Raw genomic sequence first — 12108 nt, 5'->3', positions numbered from 1 at the left:
GTCAGCGAACTCACAAAGTGATTTGGGAATGAGGAAGAGGTGCTCATCTCTTCCTCATTCCCACAGAGTGGGTGTGGGAGTCGGGTGAATGGGAAAGTTACCCAAAAATCCCGCTGAGGTGTTAGTTTGGCCGAAGGCTTTCCTGGAGGCAATAACGACATCTTCAGCTCGTGTCAAAAACACCTCTGCTGAAAATGTAAATGCATGTAAAGCAGCAAATACTTTAAATACAAATTTCTGTTTGTAGTATTTTGATGTCGAAGTTGGAGTATTTTTAAGCTCTTTCACCACAGACTTTATTAAGTGTCTTTTTGGGGGCTTTCCTGCACAGCCTGGTGAGAAATTCTCAGTAAATGTCACGCTGACCTCGACCACTGCTGCCACTGATCTTTCATCCTCTCTCATCTCTCCACCTGCGTCTCCTCCACCTATGCCGCGCTCACGTCTCCCTGCGTACTTTTACTCTCTACACCGTTTCTGTCTTCATCTATCTCACATCGCCGCACAGCAAGAAGGGAAATGTTAAAGCTAAATAGAACTTCAAAGGATGAGTGAGGAGGCTGGAAGAAGCCAAACAGAGTGGAGTGTTTTTAAATGTAGAGACTGAGAGATCTTCAGGTTAAATCCTTACCAGGGCTGATAGCTGAGCACATACAGACTAACTGCACTCCTGCCACGATATCAAATATTCAGAGCAACTGAAACAGGCAGCTGATCACGGCTCAAACATGCCATCAAACATCACCTTGCGGTGGAATATTGAGGTGAAGGAGGTTTTACTGCGTGTCCAGTATTCGTCAGACACTTGATATTTTCTCCCATTTAAAACAAGAACAATATAAACAAAGTTGAAATGTTTTCCCCACTGTGTGTACGAATGTTCCTCAAATGGAAACACAGGTGAGTTTGTTCCAAAGAGAAGCCCCAGGAGCTGCAAATGCAACGTGGAAGTAACAACAACTTCCTCCTGACGCCGGCTCCTGTTAACATCTGTAAAGTGTTAAAAAGCAAACGACACACAGTTTTCACCTCCACAGGAAGTTTCTGCCTGTGTCACAACTCGTTACTCTTTCCTGTGCGCTATCGGAGCCTTTGGAGTATTTCTGACTAATGTCACGGCTTAGTGTTTGATACAGACGAGCCAGCTAGCGCGTACTTCAGCGTTGCTGCGGTATCTAATAGCTTTATTTTAAAAAAAATAATTTCCCCCAGGGATCAATAAAGTATTTTTATTTATTTATTTATTTATTATTTATTGTTTACGTGGCGCTGAGGAGCAAATACACATGCAGCTGAGATCAGACGTTTATCTCCACAAACATGTTCTTGCTGAGTTTATCGTCTCACTCGATTGGGTCATACTGCGAAAAAGTCCATGTTGTAAATTTTGGTAATTGCAAGTGTCCGAAAGGAGGATTATCCAGGAAATGACCCACGCCTCGTTGCCACGCCCAGTCCCAAACCTGCGGGTGGTAGCTTTGTCCAACCTCGTGCTGATAAGTGTCCGTGGCTAACACAGCCTTCTTGCTGTCAGTTTGGGCTCCAAAAAGCCAAAATGTTAATATTCAGGATATTCAGGCTTCACAAACCAACAGGTGAAGTCGTGGTGGCTACGTCCGTCTTTTCTACACAGTCTATGGGCAGTAGTCAATGTTTTTGTGACGGTGACTCTATTTTGGCCACTGCAAAAGCCATTTGGGTGTTATTTGATAGCACTCTGGCTAAAATGTAACCGTAGGATCTGGACTTGTGTGTCGTATGCGTCGGGAGCACTGCAGGGAGGTGTGACCTTTGGGCGTAATCAGGGTGCATTTTGTTTCAGACAAATAAGTGAATTTCACAATCACTGTGTCACAGAAAAAAGTTGCCTAACGCGTCAGTATTTAATGAACGCGGCGACGCCACACTCGTGTCGTAACAGCGCGCTCCTCAGCCCGCACGCTTGGTCAAAGCGCTCGTTTTTGCACACTCTGAATATTTATGTCCTAATTTGAGCTATTTTTCTCTAATGTTTTCAAACGGAGGTTTATTTATAGTTGAGCAGACACACTATACTCACGCAGGCGGCCTCTTTCAGGCATGCGAGCGCCACTGCCATTGCATTACAATAATTCCAGCTTGCGTAAGTCTGCAGCCGCAGTTTGTTTGTTGACTCTCAGACCTCTCGCTGAACTTTTACACTCACCCTACTTCCCTGATCCCCAACTTCCTCACGTCTCTTCCTCTCCTTGTGAGAACATAAACAAACAGTGTTTTTATTATAGTCATTCTTGGAAGTTTCAAGACACCCCCCCCCATCCGTACCGTGGTCCCTCCCTGTTCCCAGTGTGCGGCGTGCTGGCCCTGGGGGTCATAGAGCAGCGCTGTGGTCAGGCAGGCCTGAGTCGCAGGATGTTGAAGTAAGTTGCCTCCAGGCTGTGTCTACAAATAGGACCTGAGAAAAGTGAACAGTTGAAGCCTCGATGCCTGGCTTCACCTCTTCTGTGGGTCAGAGAATAACAGACCCCCCCACACCCGCCCCTCTCCGTCAAACAAGTGACGTGAGCTCAGGGCCAGCACTTAGGCTTCATTCCTCAATGTCAGTAACAACAGTAAAAGGCAAACTGGAGGAACTAATCAAAGACTTTGGCCGATAGTTTGGTGATTGAGTTTCTTCTAACTCTGTTTGTGGAACAGAGTCCGTGGAGGAAGTAGCTTTGCAGCCACTGGGCCCATGTTACAATCAAGAGTAGCAGTTAGTCTCCCGCTGCCCTGTAATTGATGCTGTCGTGAACGCTGCAATCTGTCTTTGATCCTCGGAGAAGTACAAGTTCTCACCTTCGATGTGGCGTTTGCAACGTCCACGATGGGTGGTGTGCGCTGGGTCTGTTTCCTCTGTAAACACTAATACAATGCTGCTGCATTTATCCCATAACCATGCCTCTGTCACTCAGGAAGCAATTAAGTGTTTCCCCTTTCTCTCATTTGGACTCGATCGTGTGAGAGAAAACTCCCACCGTGCTCAGACCTGCAAACGCCCGCCGGCTTTGTTTTTGTAAATACATTTCAAGGAAAACTTGAAACTTGACTTTTTGTATTATTGTTATTATAGTTCTTTCACGACACATCTCTGCAGTACACAGTGCAGTTTGCTGTCAGGAGCAAGCTGTGCGATATTCCTTTTATTATTATTAGATGAAGGATTTTAAAAGATCTTCTTAACTTCCTACTCAGGTCGTGGATCAGGAAAACACACTGATAAAAATGCTTTTTAATGAATATTTAGATCTTTGTCAGTGTTATTGCTGCTGCATGAAGTGATTAAAAGAAAACAGAAAACTGCTGCCACATGAGAGCAGCTGCCCATAGACTGTACATGGAAGATGGCCACAGATAGCCCACTGGTTTTAGTGTCTGTGTTCTGAAAACTCAAAGCTAGCACTGTGTATGCACACTGCATGATTCCAGTTCACAGACATATATAACAGACATGTAAGGGAGGAGAGCCCCTCGCTGTCATAGCAAACCCCCCAAAGCCTGGGGAGAACACAGAGCTCTCACACAGACACGTGGGGAGAGAAGTCAAGAGAAAGAGCTCTCAGGTGGACTGGCCAAGATAGACCAGAGCCAGCTCACCGGCAAGTGTAAGTTATGGAGCTACAAGTTCATCCTCGTTCAAAGAGGGATGTGGCCTCTGAAGATGAGCAAAGTCCCCTCTCTGTAGTACAGAAGATGGGCTGTTACATCCAGAAGTGTCTGGGGCTGCTGAGATGTTTCTCTGACGTTGGCCTGGACTGTAGGGAAACCACAGACCAGTTGGTAAGAGCATCTAGCAGCCAGGTATGAACAGGGAGGGCATGGAAAGCTGAGGAAGTTGTTGACCAAGCAACCAGTAGTCGTCAGTCCCAGGAGGTTGTCGAAAGAGTCCAAAGAGTACCCAACCAGAGGTTGTAGTTCAGTGAATTGAATTAGAGGATATATTGGTACACCTATCACCCAAACCAAAAAACCAACGACTGAACAGATGTTACAAAGAGATATTTTAAATTATCCAGAAATAACACACTTTTTAAGCTGGTTTAGCTGTCCGTCTGTGGGGACTGACTTTTGGAGTCTCAACCCTGGAATCTGTCACTTGGTACTTCCTGAAATACTACAGGTAGCCGTGTGCTGTTTAAGACGTCAGCCACACAGGCCTAGACTGGTCTGCGGCCCCTTGAGAATCTCCTGTGAGGGGAAAACGGATTTGCGAGTGGCTGCTGGCAGTCATCGACTGAAATCGGTTGCAAAGAATGTGCTCCACCAAAAACCTCTTTATCATTGGTTTGGCTGCTTGGAGCGTGCTGGTGGCCACAGATAATGCCGACTTGTCTGCAAACATTCACCAACTAATCACCAGCTGATAACTTGGAAAAAGTGCTACACAAACTGGAAACAGAATGTTCACTTTCAAAGTAAAAGTTGTCCCTTGGAGCTGAAATGTACTTCAAAAAGCTTTTACTTTGAAAGCACATGGTCTCTATTTCCAGTTTGTGTGACACACTTCAAAGTTTGGTGCAGGTTGGCAGACAAGTCAACATCCTAACTACTAACTAACTACTAACTTTAGGCAGTGGTGTCAGTCTGGTCGTATACCTTGTTGTGACCAGTTTCACCTAATGATTGCCACCAACCTCTAGCGACCAGTCAGTCAAGGAGTACACATTTTTCCCTGGCGACCAATGAAATGCTGGAAAAGCTGAAAAGGTGTTGGACATGGAAATGAAATTCCTACCCTGATCATCAGGGACTTGTTGTATTTTCTAACGTCATATATACTCTTATCGTAGTGGATGCTCATACATAACAATGGCAAACGTTTTGTATGATAAGGTCGGTGTTTGTCTTTAGTAAAGCTCAGATGTCAAACTGCTCCAAACACACAAACTCAGAGGTGTTGTGTCCTCTCAGATGTCATCGAGAACAGGTATCCTTAACATGGTCACTTCCAGCACACCCATGTTCATATCTCCTGTTTGTACGAAGCAACCAATCACAAAATAGGAAGAAGGAAGAGGAAAAAAATATTGGTGTTTGCACCAAGGCTCAATATAAGGTAAATAAGGATTTTTTAAAACTGTGAATCATGCAGAGCTACTTGGTGCTGGAAATGAGCACGATGTGTTTTTTGGTTTGAGATTTCTTTCTGCAAATAAACACCAGCTTCAATTTCCGTTTGCATGCTAAGACATTTATTTAAGACCTTGAAGTGCAGGATCTGTCCATTTAGCGAGGAGACAGTGGGTCATTGTCAGGTCCCCACGTCACTGGAATCCTGGGAATTTTTATCCCCACTCTGATCTGCACTCACAAGTCTCCACACTGCTAATTTCAAATGCAGTTGAGGAAAGAGACTGAGGGGGGGGGATGATGACACAACAGACTTTTGATCACTGGACTTAATGCAATGAAAAAACTTATTTAATGAAAATCAATTCAATTCAATTTTAATTATACAGCACCAAATCACAACAGCAGTCACCCCAAGGAGCTTTGTGTTATAAGGAAAAGACCCTACAATAATACAGGGAAACCCCAACAAGCAGACAACAGCCTCTGAGCAAGCATTTGGTGACAGTGGGAAGGAAAAACTCCCTTTTCTGAAGAACAGGAACAGGATGAAATGTCTGGTAGAACCAGGCTCAAGGTAGCTGTGTCCAAATTCATAGGCTGCACCCTCCTGAGGACCCGGCCTTTGAGGTCTATGTGGGCCGGGTTCTCCGAAGGCCGGGTAGGCTGGAAGTGAGCGGCGTGAAATGGGACTAACCTTCAGATTTACGTCACCGCTGTCTCGGTGGAGTTTAATAAACTCCTTGCTATCTAAAATATAACAGGACACTGGCGTAAACTCTCGGCCGTCTCACACTTCTGATGATCAGCTGTCTGTCTGACGTTTATTCAGCTGTGTAAAAACTATAACTTTAATCTCAGCCAAACCGATTTACTCAGGAACAAATAAAACACTGAAAAAAGCCAAACAACAACATTTTTAAGTTATCTAAGTGACTCATATATCATGTTTAACCTGAGTAGCGAAAGACCACGGAAAACGATTTGCCGGGAGTTCACTGTTCTCGCTGGTGTTCTAAGAAACCATCCTACTCTGACAAAACGTCCTACCCGTATTATAATTTGACGGTGACTTGTGACTAACCCTAAACCTACCCCTAACCTAACCTTAAGAAGTATTCCGGATGGGTGAGAGATAAAGAAGTTAATTCGGCGTTGGTTTTGTGCGCATGCACCGCGTCTGCGCAGAAACATTGGGTAGGATCTTTTTTCAGGTAGGATGGATTCCCAGAACACCGGCTCTAGTGAGCCTTGAACCCCGGCTAGCTATCGAGCTGTTGACGTCTCCGAAAACGTCAGAGCGCTTTTACAAATATGGGGTGTCTTGATAAACCGAGCAGCTACATTCTGGTCTGAAAATATGTTAAAGTTTATTTTGTGTAATAAGAGTAATATTAAAACTTAGTAGCTGCTGCCATTGTTGGAAACTGGAAGTGGCTGAGCTGCGCTATGAATCCTGTAGGATTACATCGCTGTGAAGTAATCCTATGGTGGCCCTGCAAAAACGAACCAAAACATGCTGGTAAGTGTGTTTTAATCTCATGAGTCATATGATACTGATGACAGATGTTTAGGCTAGTTAGGTTAGCACACTTACCTCTCATCTTTTCTTTCCTCACAAACCGTAGATCCTCCACTTCTTTTAAGTGTCTCCCAGCGCAATTCTTAGAATATTTTGGTTCCTTCAACTGGTCCGTCGGATTATTGTCTCCCCAGAAACACTTCCCTTGTGCTTTTGGAAATCAGTTTTTTCCCATTTCTGTTGTGTTTTGTGTGCTTTTGCAGCGTTTTTCTTATTGCTGGTGTTTTCTTAAGCTCCAGTCTGTTTGGCCTCTGTAGTAATCGGCCTACAAATGCGGCCTGAGGAGGATGCAGCCTATGAATTTGGACACAACTAGTGTGTGAAAAACCCACTGCACCCTTCCTGCATACATAGAGATTATAAGAGGGTAAGCAGCATAAGCAGCAACCAGGTGCTGTTAATCAAATGCTCTTTATTAACCAGTTATCAGCAAGTGTGAGGGTCTCTATAAAAATTGAGGTTTTGGCAGTTTGTCACGTGTTTGTTAACATGATGCCTGGACCCTGGTGGGTCTGAAGTCCATCATTGTGCTGTGTGAAGAGAAGAGCTCCATCTCGGATATCTGGTGAAAACAAAACACCAAACAACACAAACACCTCACAGCAGCTGTCAAGCACTCTGGTGAAGGGCTGATGATTTGGGCTTGTTTTTCAGCCACAGGACGTGGACATTTTGGAGCCACTGAGTCAACCATGAACTGCTCTGTGTGCCAAAGTATTCTAGAGTCAATATGGAGGAAAGACAAAAGAGTCAAGGTGCTTCAACGGCCAGAAAAAATCCCGGACCTTCAGAGGGCTGTGCATAAACAAATGTCTGCGAACTTCATTAAAAGACGAGCGAGACAAAATGTGTCCGCTGATGAAGTCAAACAGGAAACAGTGCTGCTAATGTGGTTCTAATACTGACTGAATCCTGGGGTGCACATGGTTTTTCACATGCGTGCATGGAGTCCTGTGTAAACCTTCAGTTTCACATGACCGTCCCATTTTCTTTTTCATCACAGACAACTCTCCTCTTCACCTCTTTGTGCCTCTTCTGACTATCTCAACTCTTTCCGGAGGAAACGTTTCCAAGAACTGAGCTTGCATGCATATTCACACGTGGCAAGGAAGTAACAAAACAACACTGTCCACAGATTCCCAGTGCGAGAGGAAGTACATGGCTATACGTTGATGTTGTGCAGCACATACTAGTTTCCTGCAGCCAACACACATTTTCCACTCAAGCCTATGCTGGACCTGTAACTCTGAACTGACCTTGACTGCGCTACGCATTTTCTCTGCCTCTTACCCTGGATGTGCTGCTCTTAATGTCACTGTGACAATACCTGGATAAAGCTGTCGCTGACACATCCTCTAAGGAAAGGCATCGAGGCGCTGTTCCCCAGTTCCTTATCTATGTTCAAGCCTGCGCACTGCTGAACTGCCCGTCAGTGTGAGACCGTTTTTTCCTCTTGTGAGTATGAGGGAGCGAAGAGACAAAGAAGAGAGATGAAGGAGCAAAAGAAAAAAACAGAAGACAAAAAATAATTCAGTCTTGGCAGTACGACGGAAAGAGCAGGTGATAAGAGCTGGAATGGGGAACTGCAGAGGAGTGGACAGCAGAAGTGACCTTGACAGTCTAATCTGTTTATAGATAAGTGTGTTGTGATGCATGTGTGGGAAAACAAGGCACTCTGGAACAAGCGCGTGACCCAGGGTTAAGTGTCTTACACACAGACGGGCCTCTATAGACACAGGAACATGCAACACACATGATGGAGCAGGTTATGATCAGAGCGAGGCCGGCGACACTGTCAGAGACAGCTGTGTGAAACAGGAAGTAAAGTCTTTGCTTTAGAAAATAAAACTCTTCTTTTCTTACCTCCAGAGGGATTTGACAATTCACTTGTTCAGCATGACACGTTGAGCGATGGGAGGTTGGGACTAATTTCAAATTAGAACCTACTGAAGCCAGAATAACCACAAAGACAGTTTTGGCTGTGATAGTGTCACAACTCTGGAACAGTCACTAAACCTCACCAGTGTGAATCCAGTCTAACCCACGAGTACTAAATAAAGGGCGTATTTGTGACTTCCCATATAAAGTATCTTCAGTCTTACCAACCGCGGCAGCATAGCAGACATTGTTTTCACCTTGTGAGTCTTCGTGTGTGTCATCGTGGCAAAATGTGGCGCTAATGTACTTGTTTGTCTGCGGACAGATTTTGGCATCGGGTTGGTGTCACAACTGTGCGAGATACATTGACGACACTTCGCGGGTGTGTAGCTGACACCACAAACTAGGCTTAACTTAACAAACGGTGTAATCTCATTCGGGTCCAAGAAGGTCTCCAGTTACCACGTTGTAAACCGACGTCCATCATAAATTTGGCAAACGTTCGGACTGAAGCACAGCCGAGGGTGATGGGAATGGTTTTGTAGGTTATACACCCAGACAGTGGACTAATTTTCAGCCTCACGATGGCACCAGTAAGAGGTGATCGAGGTCAGTATTGATTCTGAGCAACACATGAATGAATGGGAAGTTTACAGTCGCAAAAGTCCGGATCTATTCAAAGTACAGCAAAGATATTTCAGTCTGGATGAAAGCGGTTGGCCATTCAACCCAGTGATAATTCCATCCTAACCTCTGGAGATTTGCTTAACCTGTACAGGTCTGTGCCTCCCCGGGCAATCACTGACCCAGCATGACGTTCTCAGATCTGTCACGTGGGCTCTGGTGAACCTGCTCTCATCTGTGGAAAGCCCACGGTGTCAGTGATGGACCTGCCACTTCTGGCATTATATGGCAAATACCCATCAGGGTCCACAGTGCTTGGCAGTGAGCACAGGGCCCACTAGTTTCTGATTGTTTGGTCAGAGACATTCACATGCTGCAGGTCATTTGTTAGGACTTGCAGTGGTCGTCATGTTCCTTTTTGCACAAAGGAGCAGATACAGGTCCTGCTGATGGGTTAGCTCTCCTGTTCAGCTCTTCTAGAGGACCTGCCTGTCTCCTGGAATCAACTCCATGCTCTTCAGACTGTGCTGGGAAACCTTCTGCCATTCTGGAGAAGTTGGACTACCTGCGCAGCCTCTGTAGTGTAGAGCTGATTATGTATTCTCCAACATGAGTGTAATAACACAGCTCATTGTTTTTACGTGCTGACAACAGCTGAACCTCAGTTACTTCACTTGTGCTATGAAACAAATGGAAATCCACTCGTTTGATGCACATCTGTTCTGCAGATGCATGAAAACCCACCGCATCCTATTTGAACTGATAATGTGCATGCACGGTGTCAGGCATATATTATGTTGTATTTACTTTTGGAAGCACACTCTCTCCACATCACAGGAGTTTTCTCGTGTGAAGTGGACATAAGAGGGAAAGGTGTGGACTATTTGGCTTGAATGATAGTAAACTGTGTGTGCTTATGCTGTGTTTGTGTGAAACGACATGTGAATCAGATGGTGAGAAATCCTGCTGTTTGTCTGTTTTGTGTTGGTTGCAAGCTGCAAGGCCTGAAAAACTAAACAATCCGAATAAATAATAGTGCAGGGAGCCATTCGAAGACGATTCTCTAGGAACACTTTTAAGCTCATGACCCCTCTCCTTTGCGGTCACAGCCTATCTCACACGCACAGCCAGATGCCCTTTTGCATAAACACTCTGACACGCCGAGGCTGAATGGAGGCTCATGCTTCCTGGCTCCTTATGTAGCCGATTACTGAGCCCTCCACGCCAACAAAAAGAAAAAGCCGCTCTCCATTCAAACACCACTCTGTTTACACGCTGCAGCAGAGGCGGCTGCTGCCAGAATAAGAGGAAGTTTGTTTTGCCTTCTTCATCTGCATCTGTGACCAAATGACAGCCCAGTTCAGTTTTTATTGTCATAGATTAAAAAGATTTTAAATTAGTAAGAAAGAGGACTATAAGCACAGTGCGGGAGGTTTTGCAGTCGTCCATTATCAGTCGTGTTTCTCTCATCACCCCTAACCAATTGCGACAGATGTCCCCAAGTGCTGGTTCAAAGGGGTCATTTGATTGTTGGGGTTTCTCTGTGTTATTGTAGGGTCTGCCTTACAGTATAAAGCCCCTTGAGGCGGCTGTGGTTGTGATTTGGCGCTGTATAAATAAAACTGACCTGAATCCTGTGTGTAAAAAGGACCTTGAACCACTGTTATGCAATTTGAGCCCAGTGAACCGAGGTATTGTCAACTTCAAATATGGCCATGCCATCAGGGGGAAAAGCATCAGTTGACAGAAAAACCTGCCATTCAGTGTTTTCAGGCGGTCAGCTGGCCTCAGCTTTTGGAAACATGATGTTGCTGAACCTAAGCTGACCAACCTGCTTCCACAAGCTTGTACAGTCGGCACCAGGCCACATAACCTTCTCCATTGCAAACATTGAAGATTTTTTTCAATAAGTGTCACTGATAAGTGGTTTTCTTAAGGCTACACAGCTGTTTAGTCCCAGCTCCTCGATGTATCGTGTGTGTGGAAATGGTTTTACTGTCAAACATGGCCGTGAGTTCATGAGACAGTCACTCAAAACTTTATTCTGACCACAATTATTCCCTGAACCTGTGGTTCATCACCATCATTCAGGCGTTAGTAATGACTTGGATAGTTCTTAGCCCAGTTTTAGTTGTTAAATCATCACAGTTGTTTTCTTTGCTTGACTCAGGTCAATAATTTGCCCCATGTGAAGCTGTTTTTGTCCACGACCATGTCTTCCAACATGGTTGTTTGAGAAACTATTCACTGCATCAGTTAGAGTTACATAACACAGCTGAAACACATTAATGAATGCATTAATTATCCAATGAAAGGCCCTCATTTGTTTGTTTAGTTAAATCCAGGCGGTGGCTTTGAAAACTGCAGCAATTTTTTCTCCAGTTTTCAAAAAAAAAAAAGACATTTTGTGGCACAAAAGATAAGATTGATCCCATATGATCGGGCAAAACAGGTTATCTACTAATGAGTAAGTTGGTTTTCTGTGTGCCAAAGTATCCTCGGGAAATCGGAGTTTATTGGTGAGTAAGTGTGCGCGAATATTAGGCTACGTCCACACGTACACGGGTATTTTTGAAAACGGAGATTTTCCATTTTCGTTTTTAAAAAAATCCTGTCCACACGTAAAAGTCAAAAACGAAGGAAAACGCTGCTATGAACACGCCAAAGCAGCAGGTGGCGCTATATCCCTATCCATGTAGAAATGTTGGCCAATCAGAAGTCTAGAAGCCTCGGTGGGAAATAGTAAACGGTTGGGGCATAGAAGCAGAACCTAGTGGTAATAACGTAGCACACAGTGTGACGTCAAAAAAGGCGCACACCTTTGACACTGCTTATGCGTTTTCTGCATTTTCCTCGTCCACACTAAACGCAAAAACTGAGTTTTCAAAAATATCCACCCTGGCCGGAGTTTTTAAAAATCTCCGTTTTCAGTGACC

Source organism: Haplochromis burtoni, unplaced genomic scaffold, assembly GCF_018398535.1.
Source record: "Haplochromis burtoni strain Fernald_Lab_line unplaced genomic scaffold, NCSU_Asbu1 Contig_133, whole genome shotgun sequence".
NCBI lineage: Eukaryota > Metazoa > Chordata > Actinopteri > Cichliformes > Cichlidae > Haplochromis > Haplochromis burtoni.
This window is presented reverse-complemented; position numbering follows the sequence as displayed.